At 41.2% G+C, this 18,973-nt stretch overlaps 1 protein-coding gene across 5 annotated transcripts in view; it reads right to left on the bottom strand.

The window, feature by feature from the left end:
- The window catches only part of TENM2 (teneurin transmembrane protein 2), a 963,219-nt gene that overhangs the window by 851,049 nt on the left and 93,197 nt on the right, over nt 1-18,973 (bottom strand). For 4 of the 5 annotated variants that reach the window (XM_043490999.1, XM_043491001.1, XM_038413792.2 and 1 more), the window contains exon 1: nt 5,740-6,456. The exons of the other annotated variant lie outside the window; for it this stretch is intronic. The gene's annotated coding sequence lies outside the window, so the exon portion shown is untranslated. Of the gene's footprint in view, nt 1-5,739; nt 6,457-18,973 lie in introns of those variants that run through there. 5 annotated transcript variants of the gene reach the window in all.

Below are 18,973 nucleotides of genomic sequence, written 5' to 3'. Positions count from 1 at the left end.
ATGACCTTGTCTTGGTCTTGGACAAGGCAGAACCTCCGTGCTTTAACTGCTAGACATCTCAACAGCAACAAACACGTTGACCATAGGGATAATGGCACAAATATGTCATCTAGCAAGAATAACTGATCCAGCATTCAGTTGGACCCAGTTAGGCATTTCAGGCTGGCTGTACTAGACACCTACTCCTCCCCACCCCAGATTCCTACCATTGGAAGTCCCACAAAGCCCACCACTTTCACCCTCTTCAACATAGAAATCAGATGGTCTAGAGCAGCGTTTCTCAAATGCGGCCACCAGGGGCTTTTCTTGCAGCCACAGCCTCCTGGGCAGTGATTTGGGGAGCAGTAGGGGCAAAGCAGTGGCCCCTGCTCAGGGGCCACCAGCAGTGATTGGGTCCCACTCCTCTCTGGAGACACACAAGCTGGAGGAGCAGGCAGTTGAGTTCCCCACCTTCCCGGGAGTGGTGGGGTTGGGCTTCAGCCCTGGGGTGGCAGGCTCCAGCCATGGGGTTTCGGGGTCAGTCTCCAGGCCCTATCCCCTAGGAATGGGGCTTTGGGCTCCGTTCCCTGGCTGCGCGGTGGTGGTCTCTGGCTCCGAGCTCACCCCCTCCTGCAACCACCTCTGGCCCCTCTGCCTCTTCCAGTGCCCCATCACACCTTGCCCCCCGTCACTGTACCTACCTCCCCATCCAGGGCTTAATTTGGCCCCAGCAAGCCCAGGGATGAGTAAGTCTACTGTGAAAAGTGATATTAACAAACATACAAATATCACTTTTCACAGCAGACGTACTTATAGCGAGCAAGTCTTTTTTTTTTTTTTAAAAAAAAAAAAAGCAAAAGAAGAAAAAAAAAAGACAAGAATATTCAAAGCACTTCGTGTTTCTCTTCTGTTTTAGTCCAGTAAAGTACATTATTTTTATTTGAGTCTGAAAAAAAAAACCCAAACCCCTATATGGATTAATTACAATGATTTGGACATGTATATATGCATGTTAATTTGTTTTTCTGAAAGTATTTTAGGGGAATTGTCAGAGCGGCCGCCAGCAAGAGTTGGTGGTCGCACTCTGAAAAGCCTCTGGCCTAAAGACAGACTATGCAATGAATGGGGATTCCAGAATAACCCAAAGTATAAGTTTCCCTCTCCACTGATGCACCCTCTGAAATTACAAAGATGTCGCAGTGGTTGGATAGAGGGGGGGGGGGAAGTGAAAAATGCTGAAGAACAGTTGGCTCAAATTCAATCAATAAAATCAGAAACAATGACACCAGGAAGAAGGAAACAGAGTAGCAGCCGTGTTAGTCTGTATTCGCAAAAAGAAAAGGAGTACTTGTGGCACCTTAGAGACTAACAAATTTATTAGAGCATAAGCTTTCGTGAGCTACAGCTCACTTCATCGGATGCATCCGATGAAGTGAGCTGTAGCTCACGAAAGCTTATGCTCTAATAAATTTGTTAGTCTCTAAGGTGCCACAAGTACTCCTTTTCTTTCAGGAAGAGGGAAAGGCTCCTAGGAATCCACCAACATTTTAACATCATTAAAAATCCAGGTCTTCAGATTACATTTAATCAGGATGTTGCAGAGACTTGAGAAACCACTATTCCTGGACATAAAACTCCTACACAATCTAGGTATTCTAGATATTGTGCATGTTTCAGAGTAGCAGCCATGTTAGTCTGTATTCGCAAAAAGAAAAAAAAAAATAGAACCTTGGAGACTAACAAATTATGCTCAAATAAATTTGTTAGTCTCTAAGGTGCCACAAGTACTCCTTTTATTTTGTAGATACTGTGCATGTTTGAATTTGTTATCAAGCACCAGTTTCAGGCACATAGAGCTTATTAGGTCAGTGTATAATTACCTAGAAATTAGGGGTCTCCCCATCCCAGTACATTTGAATCCTCATAGTTAATAGTCATAGTCACTTTGGATATTTTGCCAACACAAAACAATACATGGCAGCAGAGAGTGTATATCTGAATTATTAAGTGCATGTTATTTCTACATCACACAATTTATATCCAAGGGCAAATCTATTCCCTTATATTCATACACAGCTGAAGTCAATGGGAGTTGTGCTTGTACTAGAATTTAGCTCAGAGACGGAAAGGTAATAAACTCAAACATTAAACCACATTTAATTACAATAAAAACATATCTAGCATGTCATGTATTTAACAATCTGGGAATCTATTAGTGAAATGAAAATCTTGTTCTCATCGTTACATAATTAAATGAACTATGGCTAATGCTTTTAATTCAAGCCAATGTACAAAACAGAGACTTTTCACCTTTATCAACTGGACATTCAATACTATCTTCCTATCTGTTGACAAAAAAGCTAAAAAGGTGATGCAATCACAATGATGAGCAAGGTGGCTCTAACTAAGCCCATAGTAAACAATCAAAATTCACAACAACAGAACAAAGCTGTCCGAAGTCCTGAATAAATACTCGATAAGGGATTGTAGAAAGCTCTTAGTATTTACAGTTCAGAGGTGGCTTTAAGAAAGCATGCAGAATTTGTTTTTTTGTTTTTTAAAAGTGAGTTTTAGCCAGGATTTGAAGCAAATCTCCAAGTAACTAATTTTTAATTTTGGCTTAATTTCTTTTTCCTTTCTCCTAATAAAAATAGCATCAAGTAGACACTAGTCTGGACTAGCTCGTCCCTTTTTATTTTTTTCTGAATTACAGTCCTTAAATATAGAGAAAAATAGAACATTTTAATCTTGTTTATAAAATGTTTCCCACCCTCTCCATTTGTGTAATGAAAAAATTCTGTTCAGCATATGTTTCATTAACTGAAATATACAAGTTTGCTCCTTGGCTATTATTGTATAGTAGTCTCTGTAAGTCTCCCACATGTTGTTAAAGAAAAAGAATCCTTATTTTATTTTCAAACTGAATGACTGAATTATTTTCAAAGGCACCAGGCTAATTGTTTTGGAGACCAAAGCTGTGTTTTTGGTCACAGATAGATAGAGGCAATGCAGGCTTCCTTACACTGATCCACCTTCTTGCCTTAACTCTTGCCTTGTTACACCATTTCTAGAGATAAGAAGAGTTTCCCCCCCCCCATTCAAAACAAATCCTTGTCCCATTGAAGTTAATGGAAAGATTCCCATTGACTTCAGTGCGGCCAGGATTCCACTCCTGGTGTCTCATGAGACTACTCACTAAGGCTGTTGATGGTACTATCAGAGCAAAGAAATCAGAAAGGAATAACTTGTAGTTACTACTATTGTGGGGTAGCTTTCAATGGTTTATTATTAAAACCAAACAAAATTTGAAAAAGCACATGCAAAAAAACAAACACCGAAACCAAAAAAATATTCTTCAAAACAGCCACAACTGTGTATACAGCTACATTTCTGACATCAGAGTTTTCAGTACACAATTTGGGTGTGATGGATAGATACATATTAATCCCCCATACTTACTGAAACCACCTTCAACTCTTATGTCTGAGAGGCACTGAGTTATTTCAGATAGTGTAATATTCCAAAGCTTTCTTAGCCACCTCATAGTCTTGCAACACAATATTTAATCTTTTGATTAAACATGTTTAACTGGATAGAGAATTGTATTCTAAGCCAGTGGTTCTCAAACTAGGGCCACCGATTGTTCAGGGAAAGCCCCTGGTGGGCTGGGCCAGTTTGTTTACCTGTCACATACACAGGTTTGGCCGATCATGGCTCCTACTGGCCGCGGTTCGCCACTCCAGGACAATGGGGGCTGCAGGAAGCGGCGCAGGTCGAGGGATGTGCTGGCTGCCCTTCCTGCAGCCCCCATTGGCCTGGAGCAGCGAACCGCGGGCAGTGGGAACCATGATTGGCCAAACCTGCGGATGCGGCAGTCAAACAAACCGGCCCAGCCCACCAGGGGCTTTCCCTGAACAAGCGGAAGTCCTAGTTTGAGAACTACTACTCCAAGCTATTGAGCTCGCCAGTAACTGGAATTACTGTTGTGCAAGAAATTTTTTAAAAAAATTGTCCTGAATCAGAAAAAGTTTAAGTTTACCATAAATCAAAGATTCTGAAATATTTCATTGAGGAAAGATTCTAAACAACCTTATCAAAACAAAATATTTTGCTAAAGTTGAAACATTGTTTTGTTATAACACAATCAAAGTTGAAACAAAACATTTTGATAATTTCCTGTTGAATATTTTGACTAAGTTAATACTCTCCTGCTTAAGATTTAGACTTAATAAAATCCACATTTTCCAATGGAAACCATGTTCTGTTGGAAAATTTTCCACCAAGTCTAATCACGTATTAATTCTCTGAAATTCCAACGTGAACATGCAAACTTTTGCATCTGTTTTGCATTGACAGGAGTAAATAGTTAAAATTTTAAACCCTTTTGTCCTCATTTCTTTGTTGAAAACGTAGAAGCATGCCAGATTTCATATTCAGCACAGAACAAATATATGACTGTTAGAAAGTACCCCAATAGTAAAGACCTCAGAACTAGGAAAGGCCCCTTTTAAAAACGGAACTCTGTGTGTGTGTGTGACAAGAATGAAAAAAAATACACTGGTCCAAATTCCATGACTTAATCTATTCTGACCTGATTAGCACCAATAAAGCACTGCTACACCAAGGGATCTGGCCAGCCAAATGGGTTTGATTTTAAAGTGGTAATTTGACATGGAATTTAAGAGTTATCAGTTAATTGGTTTTTAAAAATAAAGAATGAAAATGCTTTTAAAAGGTTGCTTTTTTATATATTTGAATCATCCACACGTCCAAAGCATGCTAGCAATCAGATGAATCTGCTGATAATGTTAATACATTTCACTAATACTGTAAAAATCAGGCTAAGCCCAAATTTGCTAAATTACTTTATCATTTGCACCAAAAAGTTTGTAATTGTTTCTTCCCAATTCTCAAAGATTTAACAGAAAAGCAGGAAGGTTTTATATTAGTAAAACTTAATATTTCTTTTTACAAAATATTCAATAGTGTGTTAGTAAACACACAAAGTAATAAAAATTAAGAAGATATTATGTTCAGGTTGTATAGTTAAAATAAACTATAGCAGGGCTCTATTAGTGACTCACAATAGTAATTAAATACCAGGTCAGTAATCAGGGAAAGAATGTAAGAAAGCTGAGAAATTTGTTCTGGAGTGGCAGGCATAGAAAAGTTAAGAGGAAAACAAACACTGAAAGATTTAAGAGACAGGTAGATATAGAAGAAGAGGAGAAAGTGGAGTAAGTGAGGAAGAACAAAAAAAACTAAGGTCAGATTAAGTTATGCATACTTTTTATTTTACAGAAAAAAAATTCTGAGCGTGCATGCTGCAAGACTTCTTTCTCCATTTACAGTCCAATCATGACTCAATTCTGACAGGCTCTAAGAACATACTTTTGAGAAAGTTTTGCCTAAGCTTTCCTGAACCCACTTTTTGGAAACTCACTTTTGTACTGAAAAGGGGTTCAATCGGTTTTGGTTAGAACACTGGAAGAAGTTAATTATAAATTATCTCAATAAACAAGACAGTCAGTCTTGTAAGTAGCTATAGCTTAGATTTGCAAAATTCAGTAATTCCCAAAGGGGATCTCAGTCACTGGTGAAGTTTTACTGTATATTTTCACATATCGTACAGACAACAAAAAAAATACATTGAGAACATTAAGGTAGAAGAGTCAAGCACTCAGAAAAAGTAAGAAGGGTCAAAATTAAGGTTGCCTTAATTTGGTCCCCTTGTGTGTATTTTTGACCAAATTCACTCACTGTTAGGTATCCCCTTGTGGCCCATGGCATGGCAGCTCTTTCAGGGCTAGCACCCCTTGCAGACAGTTGCTCCATTGCTGTGGCAGTTTCTTGGCCAGTAACTCAGCCCTCTGGGATCTTTAATCCAGCCATTCTGGCATCTCAATTGTCCCAAACTAAGATCCCCCAAAACAGCTTTAACAGAAACAAAGATTTGTTCTGCACTCTCTGGGGCTTTTCCTCAGCAGGTCTTCAGCTCAGCCTACTTGCCCCCTTGCTGGACTGACAGCCTTTATAATGGGTTTGTACACCCCCTTGCTTGGAGCCAGTAGGGAAGACCAATTCCACCATCTAATCTGAGTTCTGGCACTGAATAGCTAAATTTGCTCTTTTACCCTTGCCCAGGGAAAACTGCAGCAACTTCCCACCTCCCTTAAACTCCCATCTGGGTCTCCCAGATATTTCCTGGTTAGTCAAGGTCTCTCCCAGGCCTCCCTACCCAGACAGCTTTTCTTCCTTTCTCACTCTCTTCCCTGCAGTTTCCTTTCCGACTCTGAGTTTTTCCTCATGGTGACTCAGGGCCCTGTAAGAACCTCCTAGCTGTCTCTGCAAGCTTACTAGCACAGTGGTCTCTACAGCAATCAACTGGTTCTTCTCAGGTGGGTCCCATCCTGTAATTAGTGGTGGCTCAGCTCCAGGTTGTCCAGTCCTAGGGTCAAGCCAATTTGTTGATCTACATTATGATATACTGTAATTATATAACCACATTTTTTTCTTCAGTGCACAGAATGCACAATGCTCACTTAATGAACAGCTACTCAGTATTTTGTTTTCTTTTAATTGTTCAGTGTGTGGCCCCAGACCTTATTTACTGCACATTATTCAAACCCTGCACTGGAGACAGAATTATTACTTTCCTCATGGACTTTTCTAAGGAACTCCTCTTTATCATATCCGAGGACATCACAAACATTCATTCATAAAATTTACAGCACCCCCGTGAGATGAGAGGGTATTATTATTCCTGTTTTACAGATAGGGAATTTAGGCACAGACAGGTTAAAGTTAAAAAGCATCCACCAATTTTCAGTGCCCCATTTGAGACATCTAGAATCTGATTTTTCTAAGTACTTAGCATTAGACTACTGCTCCTCAAAATACAGTTCTTATTGACTTCAATTGCAGCTCTGCTGTTTAAGAACTTGTACAAATCAGACTCCAGGGCATAGGCACTGACTCCGTGGGTGCTCCAATCCTGGAGCATCTACAGAAAAAAATTAGCGAGTGCTTAGCACCCACTGGCAACCAGCTCCCCTGCTGCCCACTGATCAGAACCTCCCCCACCCTCCCAGTGCCTCCCGCCCACCACAATCAGCTGTTCTGTGGTGTGCAGGAGACACTGGGGGGGGGAAGGAGCAAAGCCGGGGTGCACTGGGGGAGGGGGAGAATTGGATGGGAAGAGGTGGGGTGCAGCGGGGGTGGGAAGAGCCAGGGCAGGGGTGGGGCCTGGGGCAGAATGGGGGTTGAGCACCCCTGAGCCAAGGAGGAAGCTGGTGCCTATGCCCCAGTATCTAAAGTTAGGCACCAAGAAGATGAGGAAATAACTGGAAAACTTGGTTTAAGCTATTTCTCTAGCATTACACAGGAACTCTGTGGCAAAGGCAGAGATAGAATCCAATTCTGGAAGGAGGCATTCGACTGCCTTAACCTTAAGAATATCCTGTCTTTTCCTAAAATCCTTTGCTTCATTCATTATACATCTTCCAGCTTCTGCAACAAAAGAGGAAGGGATCCTATGGACAACATCCTCCTTCAGTACACAACCCTTTTTCATCCCCAGAGCACTGTGGGAAAAATAGTATGTGATGATGTAATTAAAGACAATAGCATAATGCATATGCCCAAGAGGGCCAAAATAGAGGTTCAGCTAGTCAGGCTCCAGAGGGCAGTGTGCTCTAGTGAACACAAAAACTATTTTGCTCCTTTCCCCTAAGCTTGACCCCTTCTGCCTCATCCCCTTCAACTGGTCCCTGTACCAGTCCTGTGTCTACTCCACCACCAGCTCCTCAACCCAGTCCCATTCCCCACATCTAGCTAGCATGTCTCCTTGCCCTCTTCCTCTCCTCCCCCAGATTCCCCATCCCAGTCTCCTTGCCCAGCCACTTACGGTTCCTTTCCCAACCTTCTGATCTGTTTCTCTCCCCACATTCCAGATTCTAGTCACCATCTCCCACCCCATGTTCCTGTCCCAATGGCTCCCAGTCTCAGGCTCCCACCCCAGGCTTCTCATCCAGTCTTAGTGCACTGGACTCCCCTTGACTTCTTGTCCCCAGTTTCTTTGACCGACAAGTCCCCCTCCCTACCCTCCCCGAACCCAACTCCTTGTCAGATTCTCTGCCTCCACCCCCATAGTTCCCAGTCTCCTGCTTGCAGTACCTGGTTCCACTCTGCTCAAAGCTGCTTGGAACAGCCATTACAGGGAAAGCCTGGCTTTGCCGCTGGAGCATATGGAATTGCTCTGTGGTGTTGGGCATACACACTGCAGTCACACACACAGGAGCTCTAAGGGGATGACCATTTGTCACTTGTCCTCTGGGGACAATGCATGCACAGTCTGATCAGCACTAGGAGCTATGAGAGGCTTGAACATGCTCAGCGAGGACAGAATCTTCAGAGATTTTAGCTGTTAAGTTCTAGCAAGTATCTACTGAAACTGTGTGAACTCTGATTTTTCAAAGACTTATAAACTTGGTCAAATTTGGGTAAATTTGCACAAGGATAGCAAAAAGCACAACCCTGCCTTAAAGCTTTCCAAAACAATCCTGTTATTAAACATTGAAAAACAAATATTTCTGTCATCCTTGTCTTTTGAAACGGCTGAAAGCATTTTGGTTGAAGTTTTTCCACAACAATTCAACAACAACAAAACCTGATGCAGACACCCAGCAAGGAAAGTTTCAATCTAAATCATTAAAGTTTGGCAAACATTTACACAACTGAAAACAGGGTCATCTAATAATAAGTATCAGGCAACCTTAACAGATGGTGCTACCACCTCCACTTATAAGCAGTCTTAGAAGAAATTTTGGTCAGTATATTTTCCATGGACTAATGCACTGACTATTTTACTATCATATGGCGTCCGCAATATTATTTAATAATATTTATACTGTTACAAAATGATTTTGTAGATGTGTTAGCTAGTTAATTTGAAGCTCACAAATTGCTGAATATGCCTTAGAATAAGTGTCTAAACCTTATCTTTTTGACTGTAAGCTAAGTTCTTCTGCCCAGACTCAATTTCCCTTTGCCCAGGAAAAAAAAAAGATTTAATGCACAATAGAGTTTATCTGCCTCAAATCAATAAAAAGCATTACATAGATGTAAAGGAAGTATAGTTAACCAATTTAAGTATTATTGGAAGTCTTGTAGGACTGCAGATGTGCTGAATATGAAATTTATTATCTGAAAGGTACTTTGAAAGGTTTTGAGGAATTACTAGAATGCTTTCAAATGATGTGCAGCCACTTATGAAAAGTATTCAGGTGCTTTACCCAGTTTGAAAGGGAGTGCGTTTTCATAGCATTAGTTTTATAATGAGTCTTTTCAGGCAAATTTCAAAGGGTGTATGGTTCACATATTTAAAGTTGAATTCATTCCTAATTTAGTATTTGACAAAGCTAATGCCTAATTGTTTTTAAAGAGTCTACAGAGGGAAATATTTTTTCCTTATTCAAACATTGAAGTACAAACCATTTTTGTTTTGTTTTCATGTGTAGCGTTAAATTTGACAGCATGGTGGATAACGGAAAAGCAGCATGTGTGTGCTAATGTAATCTTAATTGCTATAGTCACACATTTCCTTGGTATCCATTTGTACAGAATGTTAATATTGTTTAAAAAGATTGACTGTTGGTATTCTGCCCCTAGAAGAGGATTTCTTCTAATACAATACCTTTCATATTCCACGTATCTTAAAGAATTACAAACTCATGAGTCAATACTGGCAGCATGGTGACTTTGGAGCCAAGTCAAGCAGCTGTCTCAACATCCTGCAATAGCACCACACAACACTGCACATCACTTGTTTTATAAGACAAGTAATGCTGGCCAGGATGCCCCCCTCTTTTTGGAGAGTGCTGTAAATCTTGATTTTCCCCATGACAGTTCCCAGTGGCCTATAGAACGATTTCAGTTTAACAAAGCAAGAGTAATATGATATTATATTTAAAGTATGTCAGTCACTATTGCAGTGGTTCTCAAACTGTGGGTTGGGACCCCAAAGTGGTCACAATCCCTTTTTAATGGGGTTGCTAGGGTTGGCTTAGACTTGCTGGAGCCCAACGCTGAAGCCCAAGCCCCACTGCCTGGTACTGAAGCCTGAGGACTTCAGCCCTGGGCGGTGGGGCTAGGGTGACCAGGTTTCCGGTTTTCGACCGGAACACCCGGTCAAAAAGGGATCCGGGCGGCTCCTGTCAGCACCGCTGACTGGGTCATTGACTGTCTGGTTGGCAGCACCACACACGGGGCTGGCAAGCTCCCTGCTAACCTCCATGCCGTACGGCTCCCTGGAAGAAGCTGGCATGTCCCCCCTTTGGCTCCTATGTGTAGGGGCAGCCAGGAGGCTCCACACGCTGGCCCTGTGCCAAGCGCCACCCCCACAGCTCTCATTGGCAGGAACCATAGGCAATGGGAGCTGCAGGGGCTGTGTTGTGAATGGGGCAGTGCACAGAGCAGCCTGGCTGTAGCTCCGCATAGGAGCCAGAGGGGAAACATGCCATTGCTTCCGGGAGCTGCTTCAGGTAAGTGCTACCCAGAGCCTGCATACCTGACACCCTCCCAGGCCCCAAACCCGTCCCCAATCCCCCTCCCACCATCCAAACCTCTCGATCCCAGCCTGGAGCATCCTCCTGCACCACAAAGCCCTCATCCACAGCCGCACCCCAGAGCCCGCACCCACAGCTGGAGCTGTCACTCCTCCCCCCATGCCCCAACCGCCTGCTCCAGCCCTGATCCCCCTTCCACCCTCCAAACCCCTCAATCCCAGCCCAGAGCACCCTCATCCCCAGCACCTGCACCTCCAGCCAGAGGCCTCACTCCCTCCTGCGCCCCAACCCCCTGCTCCAGCAGGGGAGTGAGGGTGGGGAGAGCGAACAGGGGGCGGAGCCTCGGAGAAGGGGTGGGGCATGGGCAAGGCCTTGGATGAGGAGCAGGGCATGGGTGGGGCAAGGGTGTTCAGTTCTGTGTGAATAGAAAGTTGGCAACCCTAGGTGGGGCTCAGGTTACAGGCCCCCTGCCTGGGGCTGAAGCCCTTGAGCTTCAGCTTTGCCTCCCTCCACCCAGGGTGGTGGGGCTTGGGCTTTGGGCTTTCACACATGGGGCAGTGGGGCTCGGGCAGTCTCAGGCTTTGGTCCCTGCTCCTGGGGTTGTGTAGAAATTTTTGTTGTCAGAAGGGGTTCACAGTGCAATGAGGTTTGAAAACCCCTGCTCTATTGCATAGGTGTTCAGAGCCAAAATTTAACTGAAGATAATGTGAATCTACCAGATTCTCAGCTGGTGTAACTAAGCCTAGTTCTAGTGAGTTCAGTAGAGCTACAATGATCTGCACCTGCTGAGATATGTTAAAAAATGTATCGACACCAAGCATGGCAGTAGTTAGCATTTTGAATGTTTATGCTGTTCTACCAGGAGAGTGGACATGAAGTGAAGATAATATTTTTTTTTCCTTTTTACTGGCAAAAAAACAACTAGGCTAAGTTACTGGTGCAGGATCTATTTGATTTGTTACAGTATTTTTTATCAATCTTTAAAATCCACTCACTACATTACACAGAAGTGCTTCATTGGTGGACTCAGTGTGTGATAGAAAAAGTGTACAACAAAATGAGAACACTGTATCGTCTCACCATTGGAACTCACGTTATACTAGCCGCCCCAAACCATGCATACAAAGTGTATTAGCCCTTGCTTTAAATGTACATTTGCAATTCTAGAAGGGGACCCTGGCAAAGACGCACCAAGAATATTCATCAGTGCGGGGATGAGGGGAAACCCCTCAGAAAATTTGTATGGTCAAGAAAGAAATAATTGCAACAGAATTTAATCCAATCATGAGTTGCTGCTGCCAACAGGGTTTTTTTCTTCTCACATATCTGAAAATGTTTAAGATGCAGGAGTGGGTAGGGTGATCTCTTGGAATCAGCGATGTATATGTTGGCAAACTACCCATGACATGTCACACTGCAGGAAGTGGTTAAAATACTGAGCAAAGACAAATAAAAATGGGCAGCAGGTAATTCTATCCAGCCCTAGACAAGGCAAAAATTGATTTACTCCTGATCTTGCCATTGGCCTATTCTGCTATTACCTGATTTTTGCTATCATTATCTGTAACTGGCAGTCCTCAGAAATCAGAAGTATCATAAAGAAATACCTCTCGACACTGCTCTTTTTTCACACAAGAATCATTGTGTTTAATGTCTTATATAGCTCCTGTGATGAAAGCACCTAGTGACTGTTATATTAAAAGCAGATCATATGCACCCTTTATAAAACTGCTAGGCCAGAAGTGCCTAATAGAAAAAAAAAACACATCATAGCCAAAACTAAACAACTTTTCATCAGAAACCCAGCTGAAAAGAATAGCCTTTCAATCAAAGTGGAAGTTCACTGAATTCAGGCTCTGATTTATTGAACCAGTTTCAAAGACTTAAGAACGTTATATGACAACCCCTACAACCTGAAGTTCCTTAGGCAGGGACCCCACAGCAGAACTCTGTACTGCCACAGAAAATCTACCACAAAAGCTCTACGCAAAGGAGTAACAGAGCTCTCACAAACTGTGTTTCTAGAGACAGAGCTCTTGGGCAGACTTTCCTGCTTGTCGTTCTACACATCTGTTATCTTTCGATCCTGCTCTCTTGCGGAATGCTGATCCTCCAGACTTTCTCCATGGTGGGCCAGCTCCTGCCAGATCTGCTGACACTAAGGGTTTCTTTCCCCCAGTCCAGTTCTCCACAGGCTGGATCCTTTTGCTAGGTCTACCTCTAGGATGCCAGCCTGGGTTTGGCCCTCCCCAATGCCTATCACCTCCTCCTCTGCCGGCACCCTCTCCATTAAAGGCCAGTCACCGGAGACAACCTCTTGCAGCTCTAAGGAAGTCACCAGCCTCCTTCGCAGGTGGGTCCAATAACTGACCCAAGCCATCTGATCCCCCAACTGATTAGGATCAGCTGGGTAGAAATGGGAGTAGCTGATCCGTTACAAGTGAGGCTCAGCCCAACTCCCCTTAAAGTGCTAACCAACCTGCAACAACATCCCTTAACCCCAGCTCTAGCTTAATGTACATAAATTCCTTTCAAAAGTCTTCACTAACCATTACACAAGCAATACATAAAAATCAGCTATATAAATACAACAGTACATTTTCACTATGAACGTGAGGGCTAAGTTAAAAAGTTGGACAGACAGTGCAAATCAGGCAAGCTATTATAAAGTGAGTAACAATGGATTATATGGCAGTAGGGAACTTGTTGGATTTATTAATTGCTCATTACCAGATAAAAACAAACAAGCAAACATTTAAGTAATAAGTGGCTTTGATTTTGGTTTTGGGGGGGGGAGATGGGAGAATCCACTGAAACATACATTTATTTTTAAGATACTTTTTCAACAAAAGGGATATTTACTTTCAGGTGCTGGGGGAGGAAGGTTGTTTGGGAATTATCTACAGTAAGTACCTCATGAAAAAAACAACACTTTTTATCCCAATTGCACCAGCATATACCTGGAGCAACTCTAGTTTTCCATCTCCTAAAAACATAGAAGTCAAGGGAGTTACTCTAGATTTGCACCAGATGGAGTTTGAGATTGAAATGTTTATGTAAATCACTTCTTCAAAACACAAACTCATTATAAAGTAACCTCTCACTTAAATATGACACCAATGACAATTCATGGATTTTTTTCACATGCTCAGCTGCCAGAAGATAGGGTGAGATATATATCTACTGAACTCACCAAAAATTGCCAAATGAATTCCCTCTCAATAAGCAAAAAAACCCAAGCTATGCATACGTGCATTACATTATATTTATATTAAAATTCCTAAATCCTTTTAGATAACCGGAAAGCAGAACACAGTGCTAACTGCAGAGGTTGGTAATGTTACAAAAGAATTCATAACAAGTTATGTGCTTTATAAAGACTAAAAAAATTTCAAATAATTCTGTTTTGCTTCTAAAATATTTGAAATAATATTATACAGTGAAATGTGGCCTTAACTACCAGAGCACCACTTGATATTTGCTTTATTTTATGAGACATTCTCTCAAGTAGCTCTGCTTGAATCTATTTAAGGAGAATAAAAGGAAAGTGTTTTTAAAATCCTGAGCAATTTCCATAATTGTGACACTTGGCACAATTTGATAGTATATCACATTGATTTTTAGGTTTTAAAACAACAATCATTAAGTTATCATCTGCAGTGTAAGCAGTGGAGCCTAACCTCCTAATTAGGATGAAAAACTTACCAGTTGCAACCCCAGTAAGTCAAAGTAAATCAATATTTTTAATAAGGATTAATTTTTAAAAACTCTACAAGGTTGTATTGGAAGCTATGCTGGCGTGTCTATTGATTAACATTTGGTATTACATCTCATAAAGCGCCCATTACATAAAGCATCAATCTAAGTGTAGTATTTCCTTCTTCTTGAATATTATCAAGTTATTTTTTGTATTTCACATTAAAAAGAGTCAAATAAAAGGGAATAGAGTACTAAAAGAATATGGATATACAGGAAGTGTATGTTCTACATTAACTCACTACAGAGTAATATAATGAATATTTCAGATTGAGCTTGACTCAAAATACATGATTTAAAAACCTGTATGTAAGTAGAGTTTTTTAACTTATTATTTTCTTCAATGTCAGTACAAAATGTCTTAAATCTCATGATTTGTGGATGTGACAAACTTTTAGTTGCTGTCATGCAGGATATCAGTCATTTCACAATGACAATAAATAATCAACACTTTAGCTACAGAAGGATTGCATGGTAAAGTGGGAAATAAGGATTTCTACAATAAAAAGAAAAGGGGGATCATCCACTTGCCATTTTGTGCTTGTATTAATTTTAAAAAAGGAATGTATACTTCACTAAAATACTAAGAAGTTGTTAATAAAGCAGCTTCAAGACATGCCTAGAACACATGAATATGCACTTCTGTCATCCAAAACTATTCAATGTATCTGATAAGAGATTTCACTTGTTGCTTCTGATTCCCCTGCACTCTATGAGAAGGTTTTTCAGGTAAACAGCCAATTTACCATGAATGAGAGATGTTTTATGTCATTTCATGGGGAAAAATGCTTTAAGAATCATAACCAGGTACCACTGAAAAACAAACCTAAATTCAAGAGCAACCTAGCTGGAAATTTACAGACATGCAGACAAATCTGTGAATTGATGCTAGGTGGCAGTACTGTGCAATTAAAACAAAAACTGTAGCTCACGAAAGCTTATGCTCAAATAAATTTGTTAGTCTCTAAGGTGCCACAAGTATTCCATTCTCCTCTCTGACTCATTCCAGGCACTTTTCAAAACAAGCATCTTGTACATTCCAAGTAATGATTTAAACAACATACAGTCAGATATCATATTTTCTTTAATTTGAAACTCTTGAGAACTATATTACTTAAATAGATGTTTCAAAATTAGATTCCCTGCATGCACAATAGTGCAAAAAGCAGTGGAAAAAGGTACATGGTCAGCTCAATACCTAGGGCCTCTTTCCCTATGTACTGCAGGGGGGAAAAACACCATTGAGGTTAGAGAGAGGAGTGCCTGCGTGAGTCCTGCAAGATCATGGGTCCTTTTTCTTCTCTTCTATAAACTGTATAGATTCTGTCCTAGCTTTAGAAATAAATACTAGTTTGAAATAAGTAGGGTTTTAAAAGTTTTTGATTTACTAATTAAAATAATATTTCTAAGTAAAGGTTTTGTTTTATTCAATTTAAAAAAAGTTATAAAAATGTTTCAAAAGCCTACATAGATGACATAAAAAGATATTAAAATTAGGTAAAGGTATTACCAGTGGGCAAATGAGATTAGATAACCAGCACCACATATTTCTTGTCAAGCATTTTCAGAACATTGTTTACTTGTCACAGAACTAAATAGCCCTTCAAAGATATTGTGTGTCGTTCACAGAACCATAAAAACTGAAGAGGGAATAGGCTTAACAGGTCATCTTATCCATCCCCCAACCATCCAGAAAAATGTCCATGACAGAATACAGTCACTAAGATGGAAAACTCTATACTAGGTTTTTACTTATTTTACACTGTTTACTAACCACTTTGGCAGAATTGCAAATTACAACAATATGCAATAGCATATTCAGCTTATTTGTGGAAATAATATTGTTTACATATTATATAACACTGGAAGAACAGCCGCCCCCATTTCAAAAACCCACAAGTAATGACAGAGAAGGACTTTTAATATGATAATAGTACGCAGAGTAACATTAGTTTTCATTGTAAAACAAACACAGTACAAGGGACCTGAGAAGCATTGGAGATCTACATAAAGAAATCACACTTCTCTCCCTCAGATTTTACTAATGATGCACACACATTTATTGAATTATAGATTATTAGCTGAGACCTACAGTTTCCAAACAACAACAACAAAAGAGCATTGCAGTCAAGTAGTAGGCTTCAGAATCACAGCATTTAGAATGGTAGCTGAGAGGACACAGAGCCCAACTCTTTGCATTAGAGAGGGATTGTCCTCTAAAGACAAGTCTGCGCTACAGTGTTACGTCGGCACAGCTGCACTGATGAAGCTGCACCATTATAGCACTTCTGGTGAAGACGCACTATGCCGACAGCATAATTACTCCATCTTGGCAAGAACTAAGAGGGCATCTCCTGCCAACATAGCGCCAGTGTGGAGAGCACAAAACTTGCATCACTCGGGCAAGGGTGCTTTTTCACACCTCTGAGTGATGTAAGTTAGATCTATTTAACCAGGATTTCCATAAACCTGGAAATCCTGGATGCCCCATCATTTCAGGCATTGGCACCCTAACAGCAGGATTGTCTGGCTACGTGGACTTTCTTCTCAGGCCCTATGCTACCAGCACTCCCAGCTATCTTCGAGATACCACTGACTTCTTGAGGAAACTACAATCCATCGGTGATCTTCCAGAAAACACCATCCTGGCCACTATGGATGTAGAAACCCTCTACACCAACATTCCACACAAAGATGGACTACAAGCCATCAGGAACAGTATCCCTGATAGTGTCACGGCAAACCTGGTGGCTGAACTTTGTGACTTTGTCCTCACCCACAACTATTTCACATTTGGTGACAATATATACCTTCAAGTCAGCGGCACTGCTATGGGTACCCGCATGGCCCCACAGTATGCCAACATTTTTATGGCTAACTTAGAACAACGCTTCCTTAGCTCTCGTCCCCTAATGCCCCTACTTTACTTGCGTTACATTGATGACATCTTCATCATCTGGACCAATGGAAAAGAACCCCTTGAGGAATTCCACCACGATTTCAACAATTTTCATCCCACCATCAACCTCATCCTAGACCACTCCACACAAGCGTTCCATTTCCTGGACACTACTGTGCTAATAAGTGATGATCACATAAACACCACCCTATACCGGAAACCTACTGACCACTATACTTACCTACATGTCTCCAGGACACACCACACGATCCATTGTCTACATCCAAGCTCTAAGATACAACCGCATTTGCTCCAATCCCTCAGACAGAGACAAACACCTACAAGATCTCTATCAAGCATTCTTAAAACTAGAATACCCACCTGCTGAAGTGAAAAAAACAGGATTGACAGAGCCAGAAGAGTATCCAGAAAGTCACCTACTATAGGACAGGCCCAACAAAGAAAATAATAGAACACCACTAGCTGTCACCTTCTGCCCCCAGCTAAAACCTCTCCAGCGCATCATCAAAGATCTGCAACCTATCCTGAAAAATGATCCCTCACTCTCACAGATCTTGGGAGACAGACCAGTCCTCACTTACAGACAGCCCCCCAATCTGAAGCAAATACTCTCCAACAACCACACACCACACAACGAAAACACTAACCCAGGAACCTATCCTTGCAACAAAACCCGATGCCAACTCTGTCCACATATTTATTCAAGTGACACCATCATAGGACCAAATCACATTAGCCACGCCATCAGGAGCTCGTTCACCTGCACATCTACCAGTGTGATATATGCCATCATGTGCCAGCAATGCCTCTCTGCCATGTACATTGGCCAAACCGGAAAGTCTCCATGCAAAAGAATAAATGGACACAAATCTGACATCAGGAATCATAACATTCAAAAACTGGTAGGAGAACACTTCAATATCTCTGGCCACTCAGTAAAAGACTTAAGGGTGGCAATTTTGCAACAGAAAAGCTTCAAAAACAGACTCCAACGAGAAACTGCTGAGCTTGAATTAATATGCAAACTAGATACCATTAACTTGGGTTTGAATAGAGACTGGGAGTGGCTTGGTCATTACACATATTGAATCTATTTTCCCATGTTAAGTATCCTCACACCTTCTTGTCAACTGTCTAAATGGGTCTTGATTATCACTACAGAAGTTTTTTTCTCCTGCTGATAATAGCTCATCTTAATTAATTAGCCTCTTACAGTTTGTATGGCAACTTCCACCTTCTCTGTATATATATATTCTTACTCTATGTTCTTACTATATGTTCCATTCTATGCACCCAATGAAATGGGCTGTAGCCCACAAAAGCTTATGCTCTAATAAATTTGTTAGTCTCTAAGGTGCCACAAGTACTCCTGTTCTTTTAACCACTTGTGTAAATCTGTCATAAGTGTTCTTAGTCCCCTAGATCACTTCCAATGTTATTGCCTCATTCACCGGCCTTAGCAAATTATTCTCTTGTCTAACTGACCTTCCTATTTTTTTCAGGGCGGAGGAGTTTTTCAGTGTTCTGGTTCAGTCCTTATAACACTTTTTTACCTTTTTTATTTTCTACAGTTTATCAAATATTTTTATAGTTCTCACAAGGTACCCAACACTACCAACAGTACCCTCTCTAGTCTCAAACTGGTATCTAAAGAGGAAATATCACCTGCCTGTTCTCACACAAGACATTCTTATTGCTGCAGTACCTAATTCACTTTTTGGAGGGGTGGGGGCAATGAATCATGCCAGTTACT

The sequence above is a fragment of the Dermochelys coriacea genome, chromosome 8, assembly GCF_009764565.3.
Source record: "Dermochelys coriacea isolate rDerCor1 chromosome 8, rDerCor1.pri.v4, whole genome shotgun sequence".
Taxonomy (NCBI): domain Eukaryota; kingdom Metazoa; phylum Chordata; order Testudines; family Dermochelyidae; genus Dermochelys; species Dermochelys coriacea.
Note: the sequence above shows the minus strand (reverse complement) of the source record. Positions and strands in the feature narration are given on the sequence as shown.